This window comes from Glycine max, chromosome 1 (assembly GCF_000004515.6).
Source record: "Glycine max cultivar Williams 82 chromosome 1, Glycine_max_v4.0, whole genome shotgun sequence".
Lineage (NCBI taxonomy): Eukaryota > Viridiplantae > Streptophyta > Magnoliopsida > Fabales > Fabaceae > Glycine > Glycine max.
Window position 1 is genome coordinate 41870890 of NC_016088.4, and position 9282 is coordinate 41880171.

The 9282-nt window shown below is 38.4% G+C and overlaps 1 pseudogene; it reads left to right on the top strand.

Moving 5' to 3' along the window:
- LOC100806924 (transketolase, chloroplastic-like) lies at positions 1-2407 on the top strand (annotated as a pseudogene).
- The last annotated feature ends 6875 nt before the right edge of the window (positions 2408-9282 follow it).

Genomic DNA, 9282 nt, shown 5'->3' on the forward strand with positions numbered 1-9282 from the left:
ATGGCAATGTTAGAAACTGGTTCTGGTTCAGGTTCAGCTCAATGTTGCATGTTGTTATTGATGAACAGAAAGAATGCACAATTTGAGTTGTGACTGTTTGGAACATGTAGAATAGAAAATGACAAATATAAGGCACAATCTGAAAGTTCTTGAGGAAGAAAATGAATGTTTAAAAGTGAAACTTTGACAAATTTCAAATGAGGTTCACCTGGCTCACAATAGAATCCAAGATGCACATAAATTTGATCTAACCATGATTTTTTTTGGGCCATGATAAAGAGGTTGATAAAGATGCACTAGTAGAAGTTGACACTGGTTCTGGCAGTCATTCTGGTACTAAGGATATTATTGGTCAGTATCAAATAACTTGGTAGATGATAGTTAACAAACCTCTGCCTTTGAAGATTCTTGTAAGAAAAGTGAACTAACTGAACCTCAAACAACAACTTCCAATTAGGAGGACCAAAGTCATTCTGCTTTGAGTAAGAGACTAAGAGCTAACAACTATGCTTCAAATTGGTTTGGCTTATTCTATGCAATTATTGTTTGGCACTAATAAATTGTTGATTTACTTTTCTTAAAATATGCAGAGTTTGAGGCCTCACTTTGTGGTCATGAACTTAAAGCGGGTATGGGTTTGGTTGCTGCTGCCGAGGTTTTTGAAGCACATCGGATATCTGCAAAAGAATTTAGAAGTTCTACATTATCCATAATTAAGAATGAAAATCTTGTTCTGAAGTTTAGAGAGAGGTATCTACTGTGGGAAAAGGTTGCTCCTCTTGTACTTGGAATAACTGTATTTGGTTTAGACTTACTTATTGAGCCTAAAGATACAATTCCAGTGGGACTGGATGATGTAGTGAAGGCCAAGAATGATGCTCCTGGACCAGCTTCATCTGGACGCAGATGGAGACTTTGGCCTATGCCTTTTCGAAGAGTCAAGACAATTGATCACACTAATAGTGTATCAAGTGAGGAGGTATTTGTAGATTCTAAGTCTGATTTCCAAACTTCTATTGTCGAGCCATCTCCAACATCTGCTATGCCTATTTCCAAATTCATTACTATTTCACAGGTAATCACTACCATTGGATTTGCTTATCCAAACAAGGCTAATTCCTACAGTGTTCATGAGAGTGCATTCAGTGCTAAAGAAGTGGATGCTACAAGGAAGAATCTTGGATAGCCATACGAGCCTTTCCATGTGCCAGAAGATGTCAAGAAGTATGGATGGGGAGTTAGAGATATCTTTGTTTCCTCTTACTCTGCTGAGATTTTCATGATCTAAAATGAAACTTTCTTTATTTTTCCTTAGGCATTGGAGTCGCCATACCCCTAAGGGTACTAAACTTGAAGCTGAGTGGAATGCCAAGTTTGTGGAATATGAGAAGAAATACAATGAGGAAGCTGCAAAGCTAAAGGCTATTATTATTGGCAAATTACCAGGGAGAAAGCGCGCACTTCTGGTGAGTAAACTAACAAACTTCTAGGTTTCTCCTAATATTTATTTTGAGCTATATCTCCTTAATAGTTGAATGATGTGTAATCCAATTTTACTGAATGATGGTGATTCATTTCCATGGTTTGTTATAATCATTAACTTTCCTAATTACAATTAAAATTCATATTAAGTACATTGCATCTTTACTCATCATCCATCTTTTTGCTTCATGCATGTATAGCCTTCAAAGTTTTAAGATAAATAAAACTTGACTTCCATCATTTTTTCTGGATTATTGACTACCCTTCTAATTAAATTTCAGCTTTCATACATACACTCCAAAAAGCCCTGCAGATGCTACAAGAAATTTGTTTCAGCAAAATCTAAATGCCCTTTGTCTTCACTGACTACGTGAGAGTTGCCATATGGATTTCTGCACTGTGTGAAGCTGGAGTTATTTATGTGATGACTCATGATTCGATTGGACTTCGAGAGGATGGACCAACTCATTAGCCAATAGAGCATTTGGCAAGCTTCAGGGCAATGCCAAACACTTTCATGCTTCGTCCAGCTGATGGTAATGACACTGCTGGATCATACAAAGTTGTTGTGGTTAACAAGAAGAGACCCTCAATTGTTGCACTTTGTTGGCAAAAGTTGACCCAACTTCCAAGAACTTCTATTGAGGGAGTTGAAAAGGGTGGCTACCTCATTTCCGACAACTCATCAAGTAACAAGCCTGATGTTATTTTGATTGGAACTGGTTCTAAGTTGGAAATTGTTGTTGCTTTTGCTGAGGATCTATGGAAGGAAGGAAAAGTTGTCATAGTTGTTTCTTTTGTTAGTTGTGAACTTTTTGATGAGTAGTCAGATGAATTCAACGAGAGTGTTCTACCTGCTTCAATAACAGCTAGAGTTAGCATTGAGGCAGGATCAACATTTGGTTGCCACAATGTTAGTCGATGAAAACAACTAATTTTTGTGTATAAAACTTGTATAAATTGTATCAAACTCTCCTAATTTATGGTTATTTTGTAGTGTTATAAGTATTTTATGTTAAGTATAGGTAATAAAAACTTAGTATTTTCATTTTGTGTGTTTAATAATCATTTTCTCTCAATTTCAGGTTAATTAGGCAAGCTTTGGAAAGTGTTGTTTTCACCTTCTCGCTAAGCCAATCTGCAAGCTTAGCGAGCGTTCGCTAAGCGCAACACTCCTGGGCTAAGCGTGAGGAAGAATCCAGAAGAAGATGAGTTGTACAGGTTTGCTAAGCGCACCGCTTCAGTTCATCCGCTAAGCGAGAAAGGCGCGCTAAGCCAAAAATCACTAACGTGCACTAAGCGGTCCATATGTGTGCTAAGCGCACGAGCATGAACAAGGCCATTTATTTAAGCCTGAAATCAGATTTTGTGAGGGGAGTTTGCATTGGGATTAAGAGCTTTTCATGTCTAGGGTTTCTTAAGAGAGAAAGCTCCAAGTTCCAGAGAGTTTTGAGAGATTTTGTTGTGTGAAGATCTGCAGAGACCAAAGCTTGAAACAAGAGCCGATTGAGAGCTTGAAATGAGTTTGTCAGTGATTGTGAGGTCCTAGAGGTGAATGAGACATCCTCACCACTTGTATTTTTGCAATCTTTCATCTTGTTCTTCTTTTTGTTGTTAAGAAGGCTTCCTGGTATGGAAAGTTAAATCTTCTGTTGGATCTTCCTTGTAAATACCTGATGTAAATATATTTATATCTATTTAATGATGTTTTGTGTGTTCTCTGTGCTATCTGATTTTCATTCCAGTATGCTTTTATCTTGATCACGTAGATGCATGCTTTGTCAGGGTCATTCAACAGTGGAAACTGGTCTAACTCTAAAGTCCTTGATAGTGCAGGGTTGAGTTGTCGTGCTTTCACGAGGAATCGGGGTGCGATAATTTAGTTGAGTATGTGTGTCTTAATGCGGTGCTAGTTGAGTTTAGTCTTACAAGAGGAATCTGCGGACGAAGCTTGATCAGGATTAGGCTAAACTATCATGAGGAATCAGGGTTTAGTATCTCAGGAGACACCATAAGAACACAGGAGCATTGTTAGATAGAGAATATCTTTTTAGCATCAGTCACCTATTAGGAGGACCAACGTATTCTCTACTTGTTTTTATACATCATTTCTCTTGCGTGATTTTCTTTCTTTTTGCACAAACAGTTTATACACCTGTTCATATTCACACTTACCTTTACACACACCAGACACCTATTTGCTGATACTCGGTTCTTACCATTTTATACTACTTGTGCGATCTGGTACACTTGCCGGGAGCCGAACAAGTTTTTGGCGCCGTTGCTGGTGAACTTCTTTTTATTTGGGAAGTTAGCTCGTTTTTAGGTGTGTATTCTTTATTTGTTATTCTTTGATTGTTTTTGTGAATATTTGTTCTTAATTCCTTTCTGTCTTTTCTTGTTTAATTGGATAACTGTTGTTTTGTTAGTATTGTATATGCATAGATCTCCCACAAGCAATTTAGTTCCTCTGGACTTAAAAATTGAAGCTACATTGCGAAGGAATAGGGCCGAGAGGAGAAGGAAACTTCTGCAAGACAGAACAGTTGCATCCATTCTTAAGAAGGAGACTCATTTCTTCGACTTATTATCACTTGATTCACCATCATCAAGGGAATCTGCCACTTAATTTCTTGAAGTCATTACCATGGCAGAAGAGCATGACCAGAGGATTACCCTTGAGAATTATTCAAGTAGTCCAGTACCACAATTTTTCACCAGCATTGCACGTCCTAAAGTGCAAGCTAAAAACATCAACTATCCACATTCCTTAATTCATTTAATAGAGGGGAATTTATTTCAAGGATTACCTAATGAAGATCCCTATGCACACTTGGCAACATTCATTGAAATATGTAACACTGTTAAGATTGCCAGTGTACTAGACAAAGCTATTAGGCTCAGCCTTTTCCCATTTTCATTGGCAGGAGAAGCCAAAAGGTGGCTCTACTCATTCAAGGGCAACAGTCTGAAAACCTGGGAAGAAGTTGTTGAAACGTTCCTAAAGAAATACTTCCTAGAGTCCAAGACTGCAGAAGGCAAAGCTGCAATCTCTTCATTTCATCAGTTTCCTGATAATTCTCTAAGTGAAGCATTGGAGAGATTCAGAGGCTTGTTAAGAAGAACTCCCACTCATGGGTTTTCTGAGCCAATCCAATTGAATATGTTTATAGATGGGCTGAGACCACAAACCAAGCAACTGTTAGATGCTTCTGTAGGGGGAAAGATAAAACTGAAGACCCCCGAAGAAGCAACTGAGCTAATTGAGAACATGTTAGCCAGTGATCATGCCATTCTACGAGACACAACCCACCAACCCACGAAGAAAAGCTTGATAGAACTATCATCACATGACGCTTTATTGGCACAGAACAAGTTGCTTTCTAAGAAACTTGAGATTTTAACAGAAACACTTGGTAAGCTGCCAACTAAGTTGTCTATGGGTCAACCTACACACTCTTCTGTTTTGCAGGTTACATGTTGTACAATCTGTGGTGAGACTCATGAAACAGGCCAATGTATTCCCACTAAAGAAAATACTCAAGAAATTCATCATATGGGAAATCAACAGCGACAAGGGTATACTCAAGGAGGATTTTTAGGCTTCTAGCAGGGTCCCTATAATCAACAAGGACAGTGGAGGACACACCCTGGTAACCAATTCAACAAAGACCATAGTGGACCTTCAAACAGGCCAATCCAACAAGGACCTAACATATTCCAGAGAACTACTAAGCTGGAGGAGACCTTGACTCAGTTTATGCAGGTAACAAGCTCAAATCATAAAAGCACTGAGTCAACAATGAAGAACCTTGAGGTCTAGGTGGGACAACTGGCCAAGCAGATAGCTGACAAGTCATCCAACAGTTTTGTCGCAAATACAAAACAGAATCCCAAGGAGGAATGCAAAGTTGTGATGACAAGGAGTAAAAGGTTTGTGGAGGCTGAGGATGAGGATAGTGTGGTGCATAAAAATAAAATTGCTGACAAAAAAAGTACTGATGGCAAGAAAAATGAGGTGAGAGGTGAAAGTAATCAAGAAAAAGAGGAACAAATAATGGTTAAGAATAAAGAATTGAAGGACCAAGAAAAATAAAAAGAAGTAGAAAAAGAAATAGAAAATGAAAAAAATGAAAAATAAGAAAAAAATAATAAGAATGCAAAGAAGAGTACGAGTGAAAAAGTTGTGGATGAAGGTGTGGAAGTACCATATCCTGTGGTACCTTCCAAGAAAGAAAAAGATCGTCATCTGGTGAGATTTTTAGATATTTTCAGGAAACTGGAAATAACCATGTCCTTCGGAGAAGCTTTGCAACAGATTCCACTCTACTTTAAATTTTTGAAAGATATGTTAACAAGGAAACATACATATATTCATCAGGAAAACATCATAGTGGAAGGAAATTGCAGTGTTGTGATCCAGAAGATCCTTCCACCCAAGCTTAAAGATCCTGGGAGTGTAACTATTCTTTGTTCAATTGGAGAAGTCAATGTGGGAAAAGCTCTTATTAACCTGGGAGCCAGTATCAATTTGATGCCACTCTTCATGTGCAGAAGATTGGGAGAGTTGGAAATAATGCCCACTCGAATGACTTTACAATTAGCTGACCGCTCCATTACCAGGCCATATAGAGTAATTGAAGATGTGTTAGTCAGAGTAAAACATTTTATCTTCCCGGCAGACTTTGTGGTAATGGATATCTCTAAAGATACTGACATCCCTGTAATATTGGGAAGGCCATTCATGTTGACCGCAAGCTGCATAGTTGATATGGGGAAGAGGAAGTTGGAGCTAGGTTTTGAAGATCAGAAAATTGATTTTGATTTGTTTGTTGAAAACAAACCTGCTCCAGAATACAATGTTTGCTTACAGGTAATGGAAGGAGGTCAAGAGGTTCTGAAAGTAAGAACCAAAACATAAGATCACCCAGTGAGGTAAAAGCGTCAAGCTAATGACATTAAAGAAGTGCTTCCTGGGAGCCAACCCAGCTTTGAATTTCTGTTATCTTTGTTTTTCATGCATTTAATCAGCTAAAACTTGCTATATAATCTGTACATAAGAGTATATCAGCCAATCTTTGAATGTTTAACATAAGGATTTCAATTTCTTGGAAAAACGACTGAAAAATAACTTAGAAAAAAAAATTTCTCTGAAAAAAAACAGTCATTTCGCTAAGCGCATCTCTGTTCATGCGCTCAGCCGTGAGTCTCAAGCGCTTAGCGCCCAACCCTTGCATCTGAGGCAGATTTGGTCCGCTAAGCTGGCCAAGGTTGAGCTAAGCTAACTTCAATTTGATCTAAATTCAGTTAAGCTTCAGCCTGATCGCTAAGCGATAGCTTATCCGTGGCTAAGCGTGACCTATTGTCGCCAAGCGCAATTGTGAATAACTGAGGTCGATGAAGCTAAGCACCAGTCATGGCAGCTATGCGAGATTCATTGCGGCAATATGAGCACTAAGCGAGTCCCTATTAGCCAAGCGCATGCTCCTTTGTACTTAGGATGCATCATTTTAGCTAAGCTAGCCAGAGCCAGGCTTAGCGAGAGTTGTAGCTTTTCTAATCTGCAGGCCTCGCTAAGCGGACTTACCCTCACGCTAAGCCAAGTCTCTGTTAAAAAAAATTAATTTCGAATTTGAAACGTCAGCTAAGCGCACGGGTCCGCTAAGTGAGCTTTGTTGAGAAACCAAATGTCTTTCTTGCTCGCTTAGCGCACTGGTCCGCTAAGCGAAAGTATCAACAAACTGCTTAAGTGAGTGTAACAACAGTTACACTCACATTTGCCAGATTCCAGAAACTTCATCTCTGCATTCTCTCTTTCCAAAAATTTGCACATTTTGCATATGTGCTTTCTTTGTGCATTTTCAACTTTGAAGCATCAACCATACACCATCCAAGTAAGTTCCTTGATTCTTTTTCTCTTTTTCTTGTCTTCACTTTAGGGTAGAAGACTTCAACTGTAGCTTTAGATTTTTAGGGTTTTTATGTTTTGTTAGATTTAGTTTAAGATTAGGGCTATATACGCTTTTATACTGAATTGAGTATGAGGCACACATTGCATGTCTGATATGCCTTTTAGAGGCTTGAAAAGTGCAAGAACGTGACTTCAACATTATTTATTTTTCCCTTTTTATATATTTTTTGGGGGGTCGACAAGGGGGTTGCCCTTGTTCCTACGTATCCTCAGGTGCGATGAGGAATTCATACCTTCAGGGCTAAGCATCAGCTCGCCTGGGCGAGCTGATGCTTAGCCTTGATGCTAGCTTGGGCGAGCTAGTGTCTAGAAAAATCTAGAAAAGACCCTTTTGCCCCTTTCCTTTGTATCTTTGTGTTTTCTTGATCAAAACATTGAGTGATTCCTTGCTTCACACTGTAACTGGTGCCAAATATCGTAATTCTTCTAGCAAGAATCAAAATATCATATCAAGCGATATTCCCCGAACAAAATTAGGGTCTAACACGAAGCATAAACTATACCTCAAAGTTTAACCACTTGACAAAAGCAACAAGGCTTAACCATCAAAAGCATAAGCTAAAATCAATGCTTAACCACTCAAGACAAAAGCAAAACAACAATTCAATGCTTAACCATCCATGGCAAAAGCTTAAACAATGCTTAATCACCATGGACATAAGCTTACATCAACAAAATAGAAGAATCACAAAATCTATCTTAAATGAGGACTTTTCACAAACACTTTGTGACTAACAACAACCAAGGCTTAACCATCAATGGCATAAGCTAAAAGAATACTTAACCACCATGGAAAGAAGCTTAAAATCATCAAATCAAACCTAAAAGGCTGAAAAGAATAAGCCAAAGTCTTCAAAATCTTTAGAAGCATTTAATCAAACACCTTGTTGGTAAAAATTGGATAGTGCTAGACATGGAGAAACTTACTCTAGCCATGCAAATTGAAACTGTTATGGTTCCTCTTCCGCTTCCCATTGATATCCTTTATCTTCACAAAGCCTAAGACCATCAAAAGCACACCTCCATCCCACGAGTCAAGAGAATTAATTGTCTTGATTTCAATCGTAGTAAAATTCAGTAACAACACAATTCAATGAATTTGAAACACGTCATGCATGGTTTCAACTGAATCTGCATCAACATGAATCATGCTACTGGAATCGGAGTAAAACTGGTGAACAAGATTTGATTGTTGTCTCACAAAGAAGGAACCAACTTGCGCGACACTATTAGAATCAAGATACAAAGACACATCTCTAAGAGTATGGAAGGAATTTCAAAGCATACAACGCTTCTTCTAGCAGATCCAAGATAAGAAGAAAGGGAGAGTGCACAGTCGATGTTGCCATTGCATAGCACGGTGGCGACGGTGGGAATGATGTCATGTCTGAGCGTGACTTCCAAAAGCTGTCGAGCACTTTCTCAGGGTACATAGTTAATTGGGAAATTACGGGACCAAGCTTTGATAAAAACACAGAGCAGAGAGAAAAAAATGAACTAAGTAGAAATTATGGGGTGAAGGGTGGTATTGCTCTGATACCATGATAAAGTTCAAGGTAGAGAGATAGAAATGAGAGAAAAGAGAAACTTAATATACTTTGGATAATGCTCAAAATGAGCAAATCAATTTTTACATGAATACATTGAGTCTTATATAACTATACTTGTATCTTGGATCCTTAGAATGTGAGTTTAGGCCTATCTCAAATCCAAAAGCTAGCTCATAGGGTGAAGGTTGTCTCTCACTTATATACACTATCTTGACTTTATTTTTAACTGATGTGGGACTTGGGTTTTTCCCAATATACCCCCTCACGCCCAACACTTCT